Source organism: Dermacentor albipictus, chromosome 1 (genome assembly GCF_038994185.2).
Source record: "Dermacentor albipictus isolate Rhodes 1998 colony chromosome 1, USDA_Dalb.pri_finalv2, whole genome shotgun sequence".
Classification (NCBI taxonomy): domain Eukaryota; kingdom Metazoa; phylum Arthropoda; class Arachnida; order Ixodida; family Ixodidae; genus Dermacentor; species Dermacentor albipictus.
This window is the reverse complement of record NC_091821.1, coordinates 424,235,185-424,258,698: the sequence shown is the minus strand read 5'-3', so window position 1 is coordinate 424,258,698 and position 23,514 is coordinate 424,235,185. Positions and strand designations below refer to the sequence as shown.

At 51.0% G+C, this 23,514-nt stretch overlaps 1 protein-coding gene across 3 annotated transcripts in view; it reads left to right on the top strand.

Moving 5' to 3' along the window:
* The window catches only part of RhoGEF3 (Rho guanine nucleotide exchange factor 3), a 424,581-nt gene that overhangs the window by 46,817 nt on the left and 354,250 nt on the right, over positions 1 to 23,514 (top strand). The window contains exon 1 of one of the 3 annotated variants that reach the window (XM_065425728.1): positions 12,304 to 12,453. The exons of the other annotated variants lie outside the window; for them this stretch is intronic. The gene's annotated coding sequence lies outside the window, so the exon portion shown is untranslated. Of the gene's footprint in view, positions 1 to 12,303; positions 12,454 to 23,514 lie in introns of those variants that run through there. 3 annotated transcript variants of the gene reach the window in all.

Below are 23,514 nucleotides of genomic sequence, written 5' to 3'. Positions count from 1 at the left end.
TTTTAAGCAGCAGTTTTCGGCTCCTTGGTGTGCTCGTGTGCTGAGTGTTTCGAGCTTTGCTTTTCAGTCTTGCTAGACTGATGAAATGTATCTCCTGTCTTCATGTAAATATTGTACATCCCGTACTTCTAGTTCTCGATGAGAGCATGTCCCTCCCTTCAACAACGTCTAACTCGTACAATGGCTATATAACGCGTGAGAGTCGCCCGCCGCTCCACTGGTCGCCGCTCGTGGTCGTACGGTAAATGTTCCCGTCCGACGTAATGCAGTACTCTCGCGAGGCGCCGGATAACCGCATTATATGCGTGACTTGCTCGAGGGAAAAAAAAAACTTGCTCAGCGTAAGGCGCGCGTGTTCGCCTTGCGCACGGACAAAGTGCTGGACGCGCGGGCTGTACCGATTTTTTGCCGCGCCCTTTAAAGGGACGGCGTGGTTCATACGCAGTTCACGGTCGAAGTTCCGGTTGCGCTTGTCAATACGGAAGCAAGGCAACCGCGCGCACTGCTTTCCGTCTCCCCTACACGATGTAACAGCTAATCCAGACGACACGCGTTCGGAAGCATCCTCAGCTGACTCCAGCTGTTCCGCGACGTCGTGTTCGCGGGCTCTTCTTATTTGGCCTTTTCTGCCTGTCGTGCTGAGTGACTTGAGATTTGCGAATGCCATTTGGGCCGCCTCCCCTACCTCCCCCCCCCCCCTTCCTCTCTCCGTTTCTCGTGCCCGCGCCGCTTGACGTGTGAGGCACGCCGCCGTCCGCCCCTGCGATGAAGCCCCATTGAGCCTTTTGTCTCTCTGCCGCCGTTTCTACGCGGACGGGTTCCTGGCGGTCTAATTCGAGACGTTCCGTTTTCCACGGGGCATCTTTCCGGGTGTGCTTTTCTGAGCGACGGCGACGTTCTCCGGCGACGCACGCACGCTTGCCGTCGTTCGCGATCCTCCTTTCGTGGCTCTGTCGTCGTTCGCCGCCGTGTCCACCTCGTGCGTCCGTAACGCCCGCGCTGCCTACGCGTTTGTCTCGAGAGATAACGGACAGCGCCTGAGGAGTTTCAAACGCTTCACCAGCGATGCCGTGCGACAGCGGGCTTCGCGAATGGGCGGGCGGCCGGCTTGCTTCGCGGCCTGTATATACTACGCCTTTTGTTTGAACTGCGATGCACCCGGACCTTCCGTTTTGCTGTGAGTGAAAAAAGGTTCCGCGAATGTATTCCGGTCTCGCACGCTAATGGTAGGCTTTAGCTTGCGCGCATGCGTATTATCATTTAACGGAACGCTACCGGTATGCCGGAGACGTAGAAGTGAGCGGCAGCGTTGGTGGTGCCATCTCGTGACACGTAGTTCAACCAGACGCACGAGAAACCGTTTGGCCCGAGTGCTACTCATTTGCTGGGGTGTTCGTCGGCAACAGCGTAGTCGTAAATGTGTAGTTGCCTTTCTAAAGATTTTTTTCTGTCGAACGAGACAGCAACAACAAAACTGTTTCCGTTGTTTAACTATAGTGCAACAAAATGTTGCAAGAGGTCGTTATCAGGGCTGCCGCAGCTGTGCTCTAGCCGTTCCACTTCACCGGTTTTTCGTAAACTGCAATATGTATGCGGACACCGTAAACCAACTAATATTTCCTGCAACATTTATAAGTTCAGAACCAAAGTGCATGTCACTCCACGTTAGTTTACCTCTGCAGTAAATCTTACATAATCGAACATACAAGTCGTGCACGAAGTGGACTTCTTTTTCGGAATGTTCGAGTCCACAACGTAACGTGCATTGCACATGTGACGTCACGGACGTCGTTGTGGATGCCATATCTCGGAGTCTCATTCTTAGCTACCGCAAATATGCTGGTGGTTTCAAGCGACTTAGGTAAACGTGCAGCTTTTATACTGTTCTGTGTATACGGTGTTTTTTTTTTGCTGCACCAAAATTTTTATAAAATGCCTGTGGGAGATAGCACAATTCTAACCTTCCACTTAAATTCCTCGATGAGGCGATCATATAAAATTTAGATTTAATATAAATTAAAAGGTGATTCGCGTATTTGTGTTAATTATTCAATTAAGGATTCTGATTTCTCGTGGAATTGTCGCCTCATAGAGTCATTTAGATCAGGGGTATTGTGCTATCTGCTACAGGCAATTTTTAAAAATTTGTGTGCAGTGTTCAACCACATCCTTTGTCCAGAGTCCTATTACTACGCATTCGTACGTAAGGGTGAGGTATTTGAGCGTTTGGCTATAGCCACGCAGGGCTATTCGCGGAAGTGTCGCTTGCCTCCACAAGCGGCGAACTAGCAACACAAAAATATATTAAAAAATAATGGGAGCACCGTTCCACTGCATTACTTCTTTATACTGTGGACAGACGCGCGCCCTGCAGGGAATAAGCATTAGCAAGTCCGCCTCATTTAAACGCTTGGAGCTGCGTTATAATGAAAGTGTAGGCGTTTGTTCATGCAGGAGAGGGTACACGACTCCAGGAATTTTGCCCTCTCTGTATAAATGGTGTATCGGGTCAACGTGTTCTGACAGCAGTAATTCTACCTAACGAAGGGATGTTTTCGTTTTCTTCTTTTAACCCATGAATTCTGCTTTATTTATTGACTAACCTTTATATCACGAACGGGTGGTGCTTTGTTGGAGTTTGGCAACACAGAAATACAGCGTCGAATATCTGAAAAGACTGACATTTTTTTTTATTTCCTCATCGTATCTATTTATGCCCACATTTTAATTATAGACAGATTTTAAAACACGAAGAAAAATGAAGGAACGCCATTCATTCGCTATAATTTATGGACTCATGCGGGCTGCGGCACATGCATCTTTACATGTGACGCAGGCCTCGTGACCGTGAATTTATTCCTAATTTCCTGACTGGACCAGTAAGGCCAGTTTCGTCAAGTCCTTCCGCGGCGCTACTTGGCTATACAAGTGAACAGCGCCGCACGGTCCAGCAGATTCTCTGGGTCGTGCACTATTAAAAATGGCCAGCTGCAGTGCAAGATTGCCACCCGCTTACTACTATGACGGCAACATACCGGGAGCTCCGCCGCCAACTTCTAGCCACAGCGTGACTAAATCGACTTTGGGACGGAATGAGTTCGGCGGGCCAACTATTGTTCCCAAACTCCCCAACGCGCTACCCAGAACGGCTCCGGGTTCTACGGGGCCCCTCTGACGTCGGTTCCGGACCTTCGAACGTGGGTGCTTTTGTGCGTGTAGACCGTCCTGCGGAGAGGCGGCGAGTTTGCGGTCACCAAAAACGTTCGCGCCGCCTTGTATCGCGGCAGGACCGAGTGTTTAAAAACTGCTGTTGTGCGGATGCTCGACACACTTTTCTTGAGCAGTCATGTTGGACTGACACTCTCTCTCTCAAGCAGTCATGTTCGACTGATGCACTTTCTCAAACAGTCATGTTAGACTGATATAAATACTGTAAATGAACCCATATTCCTCGTTCTCGATGAGAAGCAGTCCTTCCCTTCATCAACGTCCTCAGCGTGGATAAGTTGGACGACGGCATGGGCCAGCTACCTTCTAATTCATGCCCGACTCCAATCTTGACAACGGATCACGAACGACGGGATCGAGCCCCCAATCCTGACAGCACGCGCAATCACAAGGGGATGTACTATATACGCAAATGCGCACGTACAAAAAAAGTGCGGCTTTCCTTTTGCGGCGGCGGCGGCCGTTGCTTTCGCGTTGGTTCGTGCCTGAGCTCGCGAGTGGACGTCTCCTCGACGCGGCCCTCGCACTACAGCCTCCCGCGGTCACGTGTAGTCGTGAGCCGAGTCGCTTTGTCCTTTCGGGTTGGGGCCCCTGTCTTTCGTCCGACTCGCCGGCGTGCCGCGCGCGTTGTGCTGCGAGCGCGAAAGACGTTGACGGCTGCAGGAAGCCTGAGTCGTGCACTCATTGGTTTCGTTTGCGAACTGCACGCCCTTGGCTCTTCATCGCTCTGGAAGACAGGACACTGCGTGCTCGGTCCAGTGTGTGTATGCGCGTCTGTGTTCACGTGCGCGCTTGTCTGTCTTTGTTTATGTTTGTCGTAAGAGCGAGTTAGTGAGTGAATGAGCGAACAGTGTTGCAGTGTGCGCAAACACATGAGGCGGTGGCTTTTGCCTTGTTGCCTTGCCCCACCAATGTGGTCACTGACCTTATACTATCTGGTATTAATACCTTTTTGCCGTTTGCAGTATTTTTCCATTGCCATTTTCTATGGTATTAGTGACATTATTTTATCTGGTTGTGTTTTTGATTTCGTTCGTTTATCGAAGGAACGAGAGAGTGAGTGAATGAGCGAACAGTACAGAAACCTTGCGCTTCATAAAAGGTCGGGTCGTCTGTATGCAGCTATGTATGCAACAAAGGGATGGTTCTTTCCTATCGGCTTGCCCATGAGGCCATTGACCTTGCGTGTTTTTTTTTTCTTTTGTTGACGAGTGCCTCACGAAGTGCAATCTCCAAAAACGGAAAGGAAGTCGATCGTGCTTCTCCTCCTATTTCCTTGCTGAAGAGGAGATTCACAAAGGTTGTCTAAAAGAAAGAAAAATGTGAGCTGCCATTGTGTTAGAAGCTGGCCTGCTATACTCGAAGGCAGAAACGCTCTAGTCACGTTCCCAACTTTCCGCATATTGTTTATCATCATTAGTGCCGTTACGAGATAATTCAAAAATGCTGGTCTGCTAATATTTAGTTGGGCGTTCAAGAATCCAGAGTGGGTCAAAATTAATCCGTAGCCTTCGAGTACCCCATAGCTTGTAGTGTAGCTGTGGGCCATATGTCAAGTTGTATTTGTAAAAAGCACTTGTACTATTGCGAGATACATAATCTTACCCTTAACAGCTGCTTTGGGGGCCAGAAAAAATACACAAATAATGAAGGTTGGCGCCAACATCACCTTGTAGTTGGCGCGCCGGCTTTACCCGTCACCGATTTCGTCGGCGTTGCTATGGTGTTGGACTACTGAGCACGAGGTCGCGGGATCGAACCCCGGCCGCGGCGGCCGCATTTCGATGGGGGCGAAATGCGAAAACACTCGTGTACTTAGATTTAGGTGCACGTTAAAAAACCCCAGGTGGTCCAAATTTCCGGAGCGTCCCCACTACGGCGTGCCTCATAATCAGATCGTGGTTTTGGCACGTAAAACACCATAATTTAATTTAATGAGAATACGGCTACGTACAAAACCATAATATAACATGGAAAGGGTGTGGGCTCCCCAAAAATTGCCGTATATTGTGAGCAAGGCTCTTACCAGGCGCATGTCACTCGTCGCGACTCGGGAGATAGAAAACGCGCAACTGTTCTCCGCGAAGCGCACAACATTGCTCCGACTCTCAAGTAACATACGCGCGATATACGCGACGTTACCCAGGTGGGATCGCACCGGAGGTGGGGACCACGGGAGAGCTCACATAAGTTGACGAGACCCACGGTGACGAACAGGCGGTCGTTGCTCACTCAGCAAGGCTTTGATTCCACACACACACGCGTGTGTGTGTGTGTGTGTGTGTGTGTTTTCTAATGTCCATTTGGACACTAAATATATAATCAGCGCCTTCTAAAGTGGAGCCTAAACCATAAGAAAGAAGTTCCCGACAGATTTTCGGCGACGGTGCCTCCTGACATCTGGCAGCGACGAGCCGGCGACGTCACGAACAGTGCTGCGCTGGGGACGATGCTCGCTCCACGCCGAAGTATGTACATGCCAGATTGCAGTGACGACGCCTGAAGTGGCTAGCAAAGCCTGCATGAAAGTCGGCCGACGTCGGCCGACGGCAAAAGTCCGTCGGAAACTTGTTCCTCGTGGCTGGTCCCTTACGCGCACGCGCGTATGTGTCTGCGGCAAATCGAAACCGCGAGGAGGCTGACATTTTTGTCGTCACCGTACAACCGTTTCAGCGTAAGGCGATTTCGTAGGATCACGCGTTCCCGTGCGCGAAGCGGAAGTTGCGACTGCGCTAAACGCTCCGCCGCGCGGAAGCGCTCGTACAAGTGCGACTTTGCGCGCAGGAAGCGAGTCGCACACACAGGCGAGTAGCTGGAGGAAATGGAAAATCGCGGAGAGAAGTGAGATAGAGAGAAGGAGAGGCGCGCACACGGAGTGGGGGCTATGCAGTGCTCGCGAGTCGTGCAAATTGAGATTTACGCTTTGGAAACTTCTTCCGCCGCGACTCCCCAGGAGGATGTCTGTCTACGGCGCCCGCCTCTTCCTTCCTGGAGGACCGCGCTGCCTGCCTCCTCGCGAAGCTAGAATGCGCGCGCGCGTCGTTTGTTTTACTGCTTGCGCTCACTGCCGCCAAGTGGCGGGCCGGCGTCGGTCGCGGAAGCGACGCTCCGCACTCTCTTGGCGGCGCTGCTACTGCTCCCGTTGCCGCCGTACTTTACGGGCCTCTCTCTACACGGTGATTTTCCCTAAGAGCTTTCGAAGAGCAGCGGCCGGCTGTCCCGCCTTGGAAGTCGCTTGCCGAGTGCCCGATGGGTTGGCTGCAGTTCTGCGTATAGGAAGCCGTTGAAGAAGTAGATGGCCTCTGGTGCTTGCCTTTCTTTCTTTTTCTTCCTCTTTAGTTCGTCCCTCTTGAACTCTAATATCAGGTATACGCGTTCCAGATTCTTTCCTGCCTTCGAGCTCAGCAACAATTGTGTGCGCGCCACGAAATACTCATCCCCTGCGCGCACGCGCAACGACGCGGCGGCGCGCGCTAGCCACGAAAAAAAAAGAAGAAAACGACAGTGTCGACACTGCATCGGAGTCCCAGTAGAGTGTGTACTAGAATAGCCCCAGCACCTGCCTGGTGGAGCGTTGCAGTCGTCTTCAAAAATGCGCGGGTGATAAGAATGTGAGAGCGTTGACCGTTCGAATCGCCTCTGCTCGCACTGGAGAGTTTCACGTTTCTCGAATATTGGCGGGGGGCGGGAGTGAGGGAGGCAGGTGCGTAGCAAGGGCGACGCGCGCGCGTATACACACACGCATATTATGTGGGGCACTGGTGCCGCCGACGTGTTCGGCTCGCCTCGCGTGACGCGGCCACCACGACTTCGCCGAATTTCTATTTTTTGCACCTGCGGGCCTGGCCATTTTCGCCGCACGCCCCGGTAACATTTCCGAATGTCCGCCGCCTCGCTCGAGCGCGCTCGCAAATGTTCGATAAAAATGGAGGTCCCCCGTCGCCGCCACATGTACATATACACTGTATGTATGCGGCCTGCGCGCAACAGTCTCATTTTCAAGGCTGGTTTGCTTGCGGCGCTGCTTCTTTCTTCGGCGCTTGTCGTACCTTGACCCGGCGATCGGTTTTATAGCCGCTGCCGTGAGCAGGTGGGCGCGTTTTGGGTTTCACAGAACGAGCTGCCTTCGCCCCCCCCCCCCCCTCCGCCTCTAGCTTGTCTCATATGCACAGAGCTACGCAGCCGTCTGCGGAATGGCGATCGAATGGCGCTCGGCAAGAAAACACAATGGCGTGGGGTAACTCCCGCGCTCTCGCTGCTACATGCTGCCGCCGCTTCTGCAGCCGAAGCCGTGTTTACGGTGCAAGAATGATGCTCGTGCCACCTACCCTTTCTCGAGGCACGTGGCAGCGTGCGCGTGACCGGAGCTCGTGAGCGCGATCACGCGGCCATTCCGCTTCGCTCGGTTTGGTCCCGAAGCGCGGATTCCACGCACTGGAATAGCAATGCACGATGGCGTCTGTACGTGCGTGCGCGCGGTGACCTTGCCTTCTGGTACTGGTGGCGCCTGAGAGAACGACTGGACAAAGCAGAAGAAACACATTGTGTTCACTGAGTCGTCCTTGTCGGCGGCACGACACCGGTGAGCGGATTGATACCCGCGGGCATTGACTGGAGATTGATTTCAGTCATGGTGCTGCACGGTAGTGTTGGAAAACGTCGCGGTGAGGTTAATGCGGGTAAAAGCTCCGGCAGGACATCACCGGACTCTGTGTTCCGCCCAAAGCGTGCAAAACTGCCATTGCAGTTATACCGACTGTTTCGGTGGCGTAAAAAACGTCGGCACAGTAGCGTAATCGTTACACTGCCGTCTGGTTTTCTTTTTTTTACATCTTTATGTTTTTTGAAGAGAGCGAGAGAAAAAAACGTTTACGAGGAGCATGACGAATTATAGGATATAGCGGAACGCTAAGCATGTTAATCCGGGTGGAGTCGTGCAACACAAGAACGGTTCTGGCGAATACGCGGCGTCAGATGTCGCTACCAGCGCTTCTGTTTGGCGATACAACGCTGCCGGATGAGCAAATTTCTATATCCTCGAAGAATGCCGTGCATCTCGAAGTGCCGGTAACACGTACGGACAGTTGCAGCAGCAGCAGTCCGCGAACTTGGCTGCACAGATTCATTCCATTCCTTAATGGGCCAGTCACTATTTCTTGCAACCAACTACTGCACACGTCTTCAATCCACGTGATTCAATCCGGCATGATTGGAGCACAGTGCGTTAGCTGAAACCCAGTTGCATTTCCGACAGCTGATCGCATGGAAGCAAGGTGGAAGCGGTGATGGTTTCTTATTCGTGCGCTTTCGCTGAGGCGACGTGGGGCGCGCCGCCGCAAGCGCCATCTCGTTTCTCTTGAACAAACTGCTCCGCGAAAAGGGTATACTGACGCGACTTCAGTTTTTCGGTTCTGTAGGTACGTTACACCGTTATGGGTTACACCTTACATGTTTTTACTTAACTGGCTGGGTTAATACTGCATCTATAACACACAAGACAAGGAGAGAGTGGGAACCGACGAAGACAGGCGCTACAGGGTTTTTTTTTTTTTTATGCAACTTCGCGACATTTTACGATTCATTCCTCTGATGAGTGTTAACTGGCGGCGTTTCGAGACGGTGGCAATTTGGACAGTGCGACTTACCCTCTAGGGATTTTGTGTCATACTGAAATGAAAACGGACATGCTGGAAAGTTGCGGCGTGCTCTGGGGTCTTTGCGTATGGCCGTTACCACGCGTACGCGGTTAGCGCGTCCGCTGTGCACTGTAGTACAGTCGTATCCACTGCGCGCAGAAAGCGCACTGAGGAAGAAAGAAACAAAGAAAGAAAGAAAGAAACGGCGACCACATGGCGCTTCCGCGAGTGAGAATGCGGCGCGCTCCACGCTTATCGTCGTTTGTTCATTCCCCCTCGTCGCCCGCACCAACGTCTAATCGGAAAACGCCAAATACAAAGTTCAGAGAGGACACTGGCCGCTCTAATGACCCTAAGATGTTCTCGTTATCTCTGTTTTGCTGCGAGCACCTGTTTATTCTCCCCCCCCCCCCTCCGCTTTATCTTTCCTTTTTTTCTTTCCCCGTGTTTTCCCCGCTTGTGTGCGCGTACACATGTCGTGGCTTTCCGGCAGCGCAGGTGTAGTGCGCGTTGCCGGGAAAGGACGAACGGTGCTCAGCGGTGGGAGAGCACAGTCAACGGCGCAAGCACGTGACCGGGGAAATAACGCGAGACTCGGCGCCGCCGGTTTCTACCGAAAGAAATGAAGGGAGGGGGGCAGAGAGAAAGAGAGAGAGAGAGCGAAAGAGGCAAAACGCCGGGAGGAGTCGGTAATTACCGCCTCGCGCGCAGCGAGCCACAGGTCTGTGCGCGAGCTACGTACGGCACGTGCGCTCTGTGTGCATAGCATGCGTGCGCGCTATTCCGCTGGCACCCGCCGTGCCGTGCGCGCTCTTGTTCTTCTGTCAGCGGCGGGTGGCTGCACGCTGCTCGACAAATTGCGCGGGCCCTCTCTTTCTCCTCGTCTTTGTGTTTTCCTCCTCTCCCCGCGCGGTTCTTGGCTTTACTCGCTGGGCGCTGATGACTACCTACCCCCCCCCCCCCTTCCCTCTCAACGCCTGACGTGCCGACTTTGCGCTCGCTTGCCTCTGCGTCGCCGAGCGCCGTCGAATTAATTACTCCGCAGGCGAGGAGGAGATCGGCTTTCGCAATCGCTTTCCGATGCCAGCGACTCGAGAGAGTGCTCGCACATTTCGTACTTGAGAACCGCGGAGGCGACGTTCGCTCGCGCCTTCTCGCCTTTTTTATGTTTTTATTTGTTTATTTTTAACGCCTCGTCCTCTTCTCCGAGTCTCTCTGTTCCCGATCGATCTGATGATTCGGTTCAAGTTTTGCGAACCTGAGAATGAGGCATCGCGATCGGCGGAAGTTAACGAACCGCGCGTAGACTCTGCACTGTTGGATTCTCGCCTTTTCGGTTCGTGAAACTCGAGTGCGGCTTCGGAACCAGTTCGGTCTGTGAGAGCTTCCTCGTGTATTCCTGACGCGCATCGAGTAATACGTTCAGTCGGTTCATCTGCGGCTGTCTACAGGGGGTCGTGCTCGTCGAAAGCCACTCAGCTGCGAGCGCTAAGCTGCTTACCTGGATCACGTTCGACGTTGCGCCTCTAGGTCTATGGGTTACGTATCCCTGTGCGTGTGCCGGCGTTAAGGAAAAACTAGAAATTAAAAATTGGGGTTTTACGGGCCGAACCGCGATACGATTGAGGCACGCCGTAGAGTGTGATCCCAGGATTAATTTTGACCATCTAGGTGAGCATCTAACGTGCACCTAGATCTAAGTCCATATACACGAACTTTTTTTTTTTTTTAATTTTCCGCCCATCATAGCTGCGGCCGGAATTGAAAGCGCGACCTCGAGCTAAGCAGCGCAACGCATAACCACCGCACGCTACCGCGGCGGTTTTAACGAGAATCAAGACGAAGTTGGTTTACACTGCCTTAAAATGTGCCTTCATAAACACCATTTGCACTCATTTTAGCGGTCAACGGTTGCTTGTTGTATTCCAGGGAAGATTATTCTTCTGAATTTCTTCCTTTTTCCTCCTCCTTTTTTGTTCACGTATTTTTGAAGTTGTGGGTACTTTAACACGCGATTCTTGCAAGTTAAAAAGAAAGAAAGAAAAAAAGATAGAAGAGGGGTGGTACCTGTTGTTTTCTTTCTTCTGCTTTGTTCTTTTTGTCCGACTTTGTTGTCACGGGGCATTGTGGGGATGATACTATATGTTTCATCGCACAGCTACTGCTACGTCGGCCTATGAAAGGTATAGTCTTCATAGGACTGACCAAAGGCACAAGTGATGGCTGGTGTTAAGGCCAACCTGGCCCGAATGTCTCCGGAGAGAGACTTCCTTCGTTCACCACGGTGAAAGACTGTAGGGAGGGGAGCCAACGTGAGCACGCGTTTCCCACCGGAGGATACACTTTCGGGTGATTACTTACATTTAGCTGGGAAACGCTTATATTTGAACTTAACAGTAAAGTTTATCTCGATAACTCCGTACCTGGAATCATCGACATTATCGTGGCGTCGTGAAAAAGCGCAAATTTTACTGATGCCGCGTAGCATATGAAGCCTTGGTATGAAGACGTTTCTCATAAAGAAATCAACAAGTGTGATCCGCACGTTCCTTCTGTTATCGTTACTTCATGATGGATCCACCTCCTTATAGCAACGAATAGAACAAAGTACATAGCAAATTATCTAGGGCACCCGTCACTTGCCAGATGCATTGCTATAGAGACCTTTGTAGAAGCAATGAAAAAAAAAAGACATTGCATATCGAAAGTGTCACGTCAATACACTCCGTTAAATTCTTGCAGTCCGCATTTGCTTGCCTGTCGCCGCGGTCTCCAAAGGGGCTTGCGTAAGGCAGGTAGTACGTATCTGCCATTGTTAGAGCACTTGTAAAGAACAGTCTGTCTCGCCTTGTGCGCTTTGGAGGTCGCGGCTTTGTGGAAAAGAACGAGCGGTGAATGAAAAAGAAAGAAAAAAAAAAGGGGGGGGGGAATAAGAAAGGCGAAGGCTGCGTTTATGACTTGTGAAGAGAATTTTCCTGTGTAGGCGCTATGCTGGCAGTAAAACACCTTCCATATATACCATGACCGCGTATGGGGAGCTCGGAATGAAGCGGGCTGTCGCCGTTTAGGTTAAAGCACATAGCTAAAAAAAAAAAAATCGTGAAGATTGCGTGTTTACCGCATTGTGTGGCCGTAAAGATCCCCTTCCTTGCGATTTCTTTTATTTGCGTTTACTTCTTTAGCAGCTACGTTTGAATAGGGTGGAATACTGCGCCGTAGTAATAATAATATTCCGGGCCATACACATAGTGTCGAGTGCCTTATACTTGTAGATAGCTGAGCTGTGATACGGCCGCTTGGCTTCATCGTAAACCATGTGAATTGCCGTGCTTTTCTAGAATGCGGCGGGACGGTATATTCGCGCTGTTGTGCCAGTCGAGAGTATAGTGCGCTTTAACTCTCGCTTTTTGTTATTGGGGGCGCATCAGCGCTGTATGCACTTGCACAGTGGCGCATTTCGATGTCCGGCTGCGATTCACTGTAACGCGCTCCACGTCAGCCATCGCGATCCTGGGACTGCGTCCGGAGGGACGAGTGTGAATCTCGGCACCATGGGAACGGATGCGTCAGTGTGCGCCTTGTCTACCCCGTGAGTTGGCTTGTTTTTCGTGGGACCATAATTTTGAATACGCTGCTCTGTAACTTTATACGCTCTATACATGCTGACGTGTACTGCGCTGTTCGTGTGCATGTTGCCGATGCTTGCGTGTTCTTTAAATCGGATGAGATGCCGCCGCACTTGCTCATTTTGCACATGTTCTAGAGGCGGCACTTGCAGAGCTGCATGACCTGTTTGACCGGTTCTGTGCTGCTGTATATATAGGTTTCTTATAAGACGGTTCGTACGCTGTCCCTGCCGGCTATGCATTAATTGTTTGCAAACGTGAGTTCTCTCGCGTTCCTTAGTTTATCTTCGTGTGTTTGTGTGCGTTGTGGTGGGCGGTATACCTGCATGGGTGGCGTCACCCAAGTTTGTGGCAGTGATAACTCTCTGCGTTGCAAGTGCTGATGATTTGCCGTGTTTGAATGGATATCAGTGCAGGATGCTTCTGCCGCGTGCTGTCTTTACGTGACAGCGGTGTTGGGTCATTGGTGCGTGTTACGTTAAAACGTCGCAGTGTGGCACCATGTGTTTTCGCCTGTATAACCTCTTGTTCGAGTACCAGTCAGGGCACTCGACCTTCTTTCCTATCGGTTTTCTGGGCATACCCGGTGTCTTTCTCTAGAAGGTCCAGAATTTTTAAAAATTGCCTCTGGCAGATTGCACAATAGTAACCCTTGATCTAAATTACTCGGTTAGGTGGCCAGTACCTACGAGAAAACTCTTAATTAAATAATTAACACGATTACGCTAATTAAGTATTAGTTATTTACATTAAGGTACATGTGTAAATCTACGAATTATAGCCGATGAGTTCTCAAGGCTTATCCTGTCCACTTGGAACGAATTCTCTATCAGTTAGAGATATTAATTTTCAAGATGTCCGACAAGATACATTGGCGTTCCCCCACCATATATATATATATATATATATATATATATATATATATATATATATATATATATATATATATATATATATATATAGGAACATTAGAGGATGCGCCGCTGGCTTCGCAGGCGTCTCACTGTCGATGGACACCTGTCCTATCCCGCAGCCAAGCAAAATTACAATATGTAGGAGAAAAAGAAAGAAGGAGGGCATACACTATAACGGGCGAGGAGAGCGAACGCGTAATTGTCAATCTAGACGCATAGGCGGCATTAACGTAATCCTAAGAATGCGAAGCCAGCTTCCAGGCGCACTTGCGAGTACCCCTCCTGACGCTCCCTCCTTATCGTCGGGTTGCATGCGTGCCCGCCCCGTTGTCTCTCACGTTCGCCCGTGCCGCGGCCTCCCCCGGGGGGCTAGCGCTGGGCCACTTATTAAGGCGGCGGCGGCTTCTTCGTCTCCGGTTTCACCTGGCGACTCTTGTTCCTCTTTCGCTTTCGACGCGTCCTTCCTTCCATTCCTCCGCGCGCCTCCTCCTCGTGTGTGTCCCGGGCCGGTTACGAAACGCGGTCGCGTAACAACACCGTCCGGCCGTGCCGCCGCTTCTGCTGCTGCTGCTGCAAGCCTCGTCGTCCTCTCGGGCGGGCTCGGCGCGGTGTGTATCGCTAGCTGCACCCGTGACCTTTCTTGCCCTCCCCCCCCCCCCCGGCTATGTTTCGTGGGGCCCCTGCCCCCATCGGCGCCTGCCTTGTTCTTCCTACCGTGTTTTCCGCGACCGGGTCGCCGCGCTCTCAGACTGCCGTGGACGTGCGCGACATGCTCGAGAAAATGGGAAACTGCGCTGATATTGGGTTTCGAAGAGAGACGCAACGAACACAGGGCCCGGCCGTCAAGCCGGCAACTCTTTATCGCAGGAAATGTAATCAGGCGTCCGCGTAGCGCAGGCAGCTGGCAAATAAGAATTCAACGCAGGCAAGTTTATCGATAACCTTTTAGATTCGCCGGATCCGCATAAGTTATGATGACGGTGCCGTTTCCTTTTAAATATGATGCATCTTTAATATTCCGCGTATATTGAACCTGTCCTCACGCGTGCGTGTGGGGAACGGATTACGATATACCGGTGAATCTTTCTGCCGGGGGAGCATTTCGGTAATCGACGCGATTGAATTACGCCCGCCGTTGCTTCCGCTTTGCATGCGTACCTCAAAGTGGCTTTCCAGCGCGATTCGCACAAATGCTTTGAAGCTTCTCGACGCGACGCACCAGAAATGTGGCCGCTCTGGCTTGAGGCTATATCGACCTAGAGGCGGGTCGTTTCGTGGGTACTCGCCCCCGAATAATTCTATTAGCTCCGGGCTTCACGGAAGTTCTCACATGTCTTGATTTCAACGGTGCCCTCCGTTTGTTGGTGGTGTTTTCGCAACACGTGCGAAATTTCAATACGGTCACGATGGTTCGTTTACGTCATTGTTGTACAGCCTCGGCGTTACTTGTGCTTCGCGGTTCAAGCTAGGTTATCGCGACGCTGCGAACGTGTCGTGCCAGGATAATTCAAGAGCATGCAGTTGCACGCGTTGTCATAGCGCTGGACTGCTTTGAAGCGCGCTGACGAGCGTGAAAAACGGGTGTAAAGTGCGAACTTTCTTCGCGTGTTGGTAACGGTTTGAAAGAAGATAAACGATGAAGAAAGTAAATGCATGTCGCGACCTCGTAATTTTAAACTCGGAGAAGAGGTCGCGGCTTTGCGCGACGCGGTTGGGACACTTGTTACGACGTGAGATTGCGGAACCGCTTGACGTTTCATCTCTCTCTTTATCTCTCCCTCTCTCTGTGTCTGTCTCCAGATCCTGCAGTCTCTTTATGACGGAGGCGGGTTGTTGGTCTCTTAAGTTCGACACAATTGGGAGCCAATGTAGAGCTCCACTCTACAATTAAACCGACTGACCCTTGCCTGGAAGTAAAACCGGTTAAAAGTGGCCCGTAATGGACCATTGTATCACTGTGTGCTGTGTACGGATATAGGAGATCGGTAAAGGACACTCGCGTTGTATATATCACTCCTGTATAAATAGAGTCGTTAATTATAACGCATAATGTCTGAACGTGTGTGCATTTCTTGGAGCACGACAGGATGCGTTGCACTTTCACGTCAGACAGTGGTTTTCGCATTTGCTCCTCTGATAATCCCCGCGGTTGTCGACGTATACGGGTAAAAGAACGAAAGGATTTCTGGCGGCTGTTATAAGCTGTCTAGGGCTTGAAGTATACCTGAATTGAAGGGCGAGTGCATCCAACACCGCATTCACACAACCGCTTGCGAGTGCGTTTATTTCCTCCCTGCTGTTCTCGCTGGCGCCACTCATGGCGCAGGAAAACGGCTTTGGTTCGTGACCGTGTACGGCCCGGCCAGTCTGGCGTGTAGCACGAAATGGCGACACGGTTTGATAAGGCAGTCGTAGAAAGGCACTAACGCAGTTCGCGTTGCAATTTTCGTTCCCGATATCGTGACCTTGTCTTCTATATGCACCTTTTGAATAATTAATAGTCGTCTTTCTTTTTTCTTTTTAACTCGCTCAGCTTTCTCTCGATCCAAACGAGCAGGCGATGACGGGCTGCCTGCACCACCGAGCTCCGTGCAAGGCTGATTCTCCAGCGGTTCTTGCGGTACCACCCCAGGCACATATGCCATCGCTGAGGAGGGGCCCAACTATCGCGTTGCCCGTTCCATGCTTGCGGGTGCGCTCGTGTCTGTGTAGAAAACTCGCGTTGCACGCTTAATGTTGGCGCCGTGTCCCCTCCTCGCGTTAAACCAGTTCTGCTGCAACAGGCAGCGCGGGATAGCCGAGGCTACCGGCGTGCTGCCTGTCCGCCGCCTGTGCCTTCTTCGCCGTCCATTTAAAGGGAGGCCCGCGGAGACGGCGTGCTTTCCCTCTCGGTTCGGCCGCTGGGCAGCTCGTCTCCTCTTCCCGCGTCCCTGACCGCCCAGCGCCTGGCGTGGCGTGTTTGTGTTTCTTGGCGTATACGCCGGTTCGTCCGTATATATTCCAGTGCCCCCGTGTAATTGCCGAGAAGGACTTCTCGTCCGGGCGCTTCCGTCTCGCGGCGCGCGTAAGAACTACGTGGGCGCCCGGCCCGTTGCTGCCCGGTTTTGCCTCTTCTCACGCGTTAGGGCTGCGGCAAATGAAGGAAAAACTATATATATATATATATATATATATATATATATATATATATATATATATATATACGTGCCCGAAGCGCACGCCGTGACTGCGCTCCTGAATATAGTCCCCCACACCTGTATTCGCGAATATTTAAGGTGGGAGAGAGAAGACGTGAGCATCTTACTTCTTATGCCACTTATATGCGAATAAGACAGCACTCAGTGTTATGTTTGGAGTTCCTTCTTTTCTTTTCCCTCCCGTTTCACTGTACCGCGTTTTGGCGAATGCGAAGCCGTCGCAAGTAGCGAACTACGATGATTCAATATACGTATATACCCCGAGATTCTGTCGGTCTACGCCGCAGTAGCCCTTGGGCAGGAGCTCCGCCGCTGTATAGCTTTCCCTTCACTACAACAGAAAATTGGAATTCTGGGGTTTCACGTGCCACAACCACGATTTGATTACGAGGTGACAGCAAATTGTCTCCTAGTATATAGAATTGTAGCGGCGGCGTGCGTATGCTGCATCGAAGGGACCTTAACTTGCGCAAGAAATGGCGTCGCTTACGCCGTGGGTGCCAAAAACCCAAAGTAATATTGCGCGGGAGACTGATGGTACTTGTGCGCTCGCTTTTGTGTCCACGATTTATGCAGCCGCCTGTAAAATGTTACGATTCTCTAGCGCGTGTCCTTGTCGGTCTTTACAGAGTTGCCTCCCGTGACAGCTTCCGCGTGCACGGATGGAGGCTGCAGGTGCTGGCTGCGCACGTGCGGTGTTGATGTTAATGAGATGTAGCAAGCGCAATGCTGACACCTGAAATGGTGGGAATGTTTAGGGTGACTGCAGAGCGGTAACTTTTACGCTGGAACTTTGCGCTCTTTCCGCGTGCATACTCCCCGATGATTGCGTCAACGTTCCGCTCTCCACGTCGCTCCCCCATTGGTTGCGGTTTCCCCGCGGCCACAGGCGTGTCGCCTCGTCATTTGATCCTCGATCTCCCCGTTTGCGAGCTGCAGAATTGAAGTCGACATAATATACGAGGACGAAGCAAGGATGCTTTAAAATAACAGTGTAAGTTACCCCGTCTTGTAGTTCACGCTGAAGAGGAGGTGGTTCCCGATCATGGCTGAGTTTAACTCCTGCTGAGGCGTTTGCAGGCTGTAGGGACTGTGTATCGGAATTGCTCCTTGCCGGTTCGGCATAGCCGAATCGGGAATTATTTTATGCCCTCCGTCGAGAGCGCTTCTGCAGAGAGGTCTGCGAGGATTCATTCATTCATTCGTTGTAAATATAAGTGGGCGAGAGCGTACGTTCCGGTGCGCTTGAGTTGCAGCTCGTTTGGAAACGGGAAGTTTTGTCCTCATGTCCTCTCCTTGTAATCCTCCCTTTTCCGTCAAAATACAGCGAATATAATATTATACCGGGTCCGAGGGAGTTTAATGTTCTGTTCTTTCGTATAATGTGCCTTCAAATATTTTAAATGATATGCGTCTCAACAGGGCTTGCTGTATACGTCATTATTCACACCGCTTATAAGTCTCCTGCCTTTGCTTCTTACGTGTTTTCGTACCCGCGTCCTTCAGTGCGCGATCATTATCCATTCATGCTTGTTAGCGCGCTTGAGGCGGTCCGAGCGCTGTACGGCGCCTCTGGATTGGAAAATTGAAGCTGCGCTCGCCGCGGGACGTTCTTTTCGAAGTGCCCCGCCTGGCGACAATAGGCTGCGACGCCATTTCGCTCGGCTCTTCTCCGCGGTTTCGTCCTCTTGCCACGTACGCAGGCTGGCGAGGACACGCCGGCTCGTTCGAAATGCGCCTTCCGTTCGCCTCTTCGCAGACCGTGTGAAATCTGCCGCTTTTCCGCGTTTCTGCGCGCGGCCTCGGAGCACCTCTCGCATGCAAATTAATCACGCGATGTACGCCGCCTGTGTGCGCTCGACTCCGTGCCCGCTGCAGGCTGGTGATCATGTAGTGAGGTTATTTCGTTGCCTGGAGGGACGCGTGCATATGTCTTGAGTATTAATAATAGTTGAAATACACCCCCCCCCCCCCAGAAATGTGCACACGTTAGTGCTTAGACGGCAAGGCAAGCTAATAGCCAGCCGGGAAGATATAGACCAGACGACGTCGTTATCAAAGCAGCAACCGCTAGGCTGTGTGCACACGATCATTATGCTCCCTCCCTTCCCCCCCTCTCTCTCTCTCTCTCTCTCTCATTATGCTTGCAATCTTATGAGTATGGGCTGACTAAGTAACTGCGCCGCAGGTCGGTATCGACAGGTATGTATTCCTGCTGATGTATTCACTTACAATTCACATTGTATATCCCGCCGTGGTTCTTTAGTGGATTCGGCGTTGCGCTGCTAAGCCCGATCGAGGTCGCGGTAGTGAATCCCCGCCGCGGCGGCCGCATTTCTATGGGAGCTAAATACGGAAATTCCCGCGTACCGTGCATTGGGTTCACGTTACAGAACCCCAGGCGGTCATAATTAATGAGCAGTCCCACACCACGGCGTGCATTATAATCAAATCGTGATTTCGCCACGCGAAACCGCAGAATTTAGTTTACATTGTCTTTCGATTGCTTCGTCTTCGATTCCTCTAAGTGGACGCGAACGTCTGCCGTATACGAAATAACCCAAGTATAAGTTGATTGTCCGCATTCGCAGTGCCGCAGCTATATGCCCCGTTACCGTGATTATGTACGGTAAGCCTTAGCTATGCTCGTACTAAGTGATTTTGAGGCCTCCTATACATGCAGGGGTGGAAAAATCAGAGGTACGGAGGCGTGAAAAAGAGTAACGGTTTTTGAGGGTCCAGGTGTCGAATGGCGTTTGAAGTGAAGTTTCTGGTCGCAAGCTATAGAGGAAATTTCATCGAAAGGTATATGAAACTTGTTGAATCTACGAAGATATGCGCTCAATGATTTTTAGATACGTTTACCTTGCTGGGAAGCGTGACTAAATTTTCGACTATAGCGCAGATATCGGTAACATCGCAAACTAGGCATGAAAGAGACAACACACCGAAAGACATGCTATTGATGGTTGAATGCGCTATTCTCTAGTGTCAGTAATGTGGCACGAGAACTACAGTCGAAGCTTGAAGCGAATTTAAATACTAATTTAAAGCGAATTAAAAGAATTTCGCGTACGGAAATCGGCGCACACCTGGCGAGTATTTGTTTTACAGACTCAGACGATTGCTTTTTTCATGGTACCTTTTATAGTGTTCCCGTGACCGGCTGGCCCCTCCCCGAAGTCTGTCCTTCGTTTGGTTGTGTTTTGTTTCATCGCTTCATTGGGCCTACATGTGTCGTGCCCTCGTGGTGTTTCGTCTTCGCTCTGTTTATTACACTCCTTCCTTACATTCGACATTTTAAGTTTTGGTACCCTGCCAGTTGTTCAGGAAACTCGATTTTAACACAACTTCACTACAAACAAGCAAGGGGAACGTCGTGTCTCACCCCCCCCCCCCCCAAGAAAATTCCGATGTCGCCCGCGCGCGGTCTTTTCAATGGCAAGGTGCGCACACCTTGCAATGATGCTTTCGCTGAAACACAATGATGTGTGGTAGAGCACGGCATCGAGGTGTCTCTTCTTGTGTAAGCTCCTCGCGTGGGCACTTTGATTCAGATCGAAGTGCGAGGGCTGCATCGCAAAGCAATCGTTCATGCCGAACGAATCCTGTAAAACTTTTCTTTTTATTGGTTTGGTTTTTGGGTTGGTTGAAGTAAGGCGGGGTGGGGGTTCGCTGTTTTCGCCTTGGCAGAACATGTTTTAGCGCGTAAGCGTTCAACAAAGGAAAACCGATCCCGTAAGGTCGCACGCGCATGCATAATGATGGGCGGAAATGCTAAGCACACGGTACCTTTCTGCAGGTAGAGATCATGTAGAAGAAAGCAAAAACGGGAACAAAGAAAGCAAAAAGTTCACGGTATACTCCTTAGTGGCTTATATTGAATGTACGCCCCCCGTGCTTCCGTGTATACGACGTTATGAAAGTTTGCGCGACGCTATTCACATTCAGTGGCGCGTGCCGGCAGCAATACATTTCAATATGCGAGTGGTGTTGAAGTAAGGTATACAGCACGCACATCTATAGAGCCCTCGTATTTCCTCTTGCGCTGCCGCTCCCACGCCCTCTGCAATCCCGAAATCGGAGTCGTTGCGCAACCCTAACGCTCCCTGCGCGCTACGACGCGAGACCATCACCTACGGCAGCAGGTTTCGAACACCCCTCCAAGGGGCATCGGTCCTGCATGAGTCGGTACAACGTATACGGGCCGATCCACGGCGATTTTTCGTTGCTTAGTAACGTTTAATGGTGCCGTTGACGTGCGCAAAACGTCTTGCGGTGCGTGCTTTACAATGCGTTTCTTCCTGTTTGCGGTCACGTTATTGGTGTATTCGGTGCTGAAACAAGCTCGGTTTTCTGTACGACCGTTTTCCCGTTACACATGCAAACTCGAACTGTACGGGATCTGACGAACGTTGCCTGTGTTGGCTCCCACCATCCAGTTCGGAAGGAACGGAGGCGCTCACTGCGGAAACATGCGCGCAGTCAGCGAGGATAAAGGAAGTGCAAGTGCAGTTTCAAAGAAACATCTAGAGTCCCGAGTTGCCATTCTCCGTGAACTATATAGGGAGCTCGCTATCGTCGGATGAGCTCATCGTGTGAGCAGTCACTCTTTCTCTCTTTCCACCTAGTGGTTCGATGCGCTAGCCGTTCACTTAAATTGTATGGAAGTTTATACTGCTCGACCGTACGGCGGAATAATAAATAATGCGAACGTGTCTCGCTTGAGAGATGCTGCTTACATAGCGCCGCTTGCGAAATGAGAAAAGCTTACAATGTGCAATGAGAAAAGCGTACAATACGAAAAGCGCGCGGGCGATTAATTGAAAACTGATAATGAACTGAGGTGTCCGCGCGTGTTAAGTGGACGCAACCTTTCCTGTTAAACAATAGTTCGCTGCGAATATGCGTTGCAAGCCATGCATGAACCGTCTCACAATTCAAAGAGGAAAAAAAAAGTTTTCGTTCGACATTTTGTGTAACTTTTTCGTGGCAGCTGTCTTAAAAAGGGACACTAAAGAGAAATATTGAGTCGAGCTGGATTGAAATATCAGGTTTGTGTAATAACGAATTCGTCATTCGTAGCTAGAAGAGAGCTTTTGTAGGCGAGAAAAATGAAAAACAAATCGAAAATCGGAGTGGCGCCGCCTGTTGTGGACTACATATAGTACGTATCTCCCTCCTGTGACGTCACCGTTATTGTTTCATGCTGCTGGTGCCGCTGGCAAGCACACAGTCGGAGACGAGATGTGGACAAGCGAATTGAGCCGAGGCGGGGACGGTTCGTGGAACGCCGTTGATGCGCGTAGAGGGCTGACACTGCATCGGCAGTGGCTGATTCACGTGAAGCGGCAGAGGAGGGAAGGTGACCTGGGGAATACAAGTCCTCACTTTTGGGCGCGGGTGATGGAAATTCAGGAGCAGCACCGGTACTTTCGGTAGCAATTTTTCTACGCAAGAAAGTCACGTATTGGCGCGCAGTAAACGATGTTGCATTTCTAGAGATATAACCCATCGACTAGCTCGGCCTAATATTTTCCTCTAGGGTCCCTTTGAACCTGCTGACGCCAAAGCGCGTGTATTGCGCTACACGAAGAAGATTGTTCCTTCGCTAGACGCACTGAATACGAAAAAATAAAGATAAAGACTTGTTCTTTTTTTGTTTAATACCGCGCAATTTTGTTAAAGGTTCAACTCTACCCAACAGATGAAACATGATGATAAATTATACACTCTTGCCAATGGTTCGGTATATGATATCACTCTGCCTTACTGTTTAACAATATCCTCTCATTTTTTGCTTCTTGCGTTATTTTTCAACTAGATTTGCACTTATATATGGTGCTCTGCATAATGGTAGTATCTTTGTTTCTGCCTCGTGCTTATTGGTCAACCTCAGCGGAATTCCTAGCATGCACTGTGATAATTCCAGCACCTTGTCGATTTATTATCTCGGAGTATATGTGCAGTGGTATTTGGAGTTTGTATTATCCGGGGCACAAGCATCACGTGCGTTGCGGGGATTTCCGTCTGCACACCGTGTTAAGAATGGCGAGCTGCAATGCAGGATTGCCACCCATATTACGACTGGGGAACAAGACGCGCATTCCCCCACTCTCCGTCGCTTCAGCTAGGATGCGTTCGATGAAGCGGGCTTTGTGCTGAAAACCGCCGCCATCCTCCAGCCCCATCGCCGTTGTGACGAAATGAGTTCGGCGGGCGAACTATTGTGCCCGAACTCCCCAGCGCGGACCTGATCTGCTACGCATGCGTGAGCTCCCGCGGAAAAGCCGTTTTTTGTTGCTTCCCACGCGCCGACCGGGACGCAAGACCCAGAATGGCTCCGAGCTTCCCGGAACGGCTCCCCTCTGACGTCGGCTCCGGACATCGGAGTGTGTGTGCCTTTGTGTGCGTAAACTGTTCCGCGGGGCTGCGGCGAATTTGCGATGAAACACGAACGTTCGCCGCCTTGTATCGCCAGTGGACCGAGTGTTTAAAAACTGCTGTTGTGCGGGTGCTCGACACACTTCTCTCGTGCAGTCATGTTGGACTGACACTTTTTTTCTGAAGCAGTCATGTTAGACTGATGCACTTTTCTCAAACAGTCATGTTAGACTGATTTAAATACTGTAAATAAACTCATATTCCTCGTTCTCGATGAGAAGCAGTTCTTCCCTTCATCAACGTCCTCAGCGTGAATAAGTTGGACGATGGCATGGGCCAGCTACCTTCGAATTCATGCCGGACTCCAATCTTGACAACGGATCACGAGCGATGGGATTGAGCCCTGTAAAGAACGGCGGGTTGCACAACAAGATGGTCACCTTGCCACCCGATTACGACAAGGGGTGCAAGACGCGCACCTCCCGCTCTCCACCTCTCCGTGCTGCAGCTGCGAGGCGTTCAAGGAAGG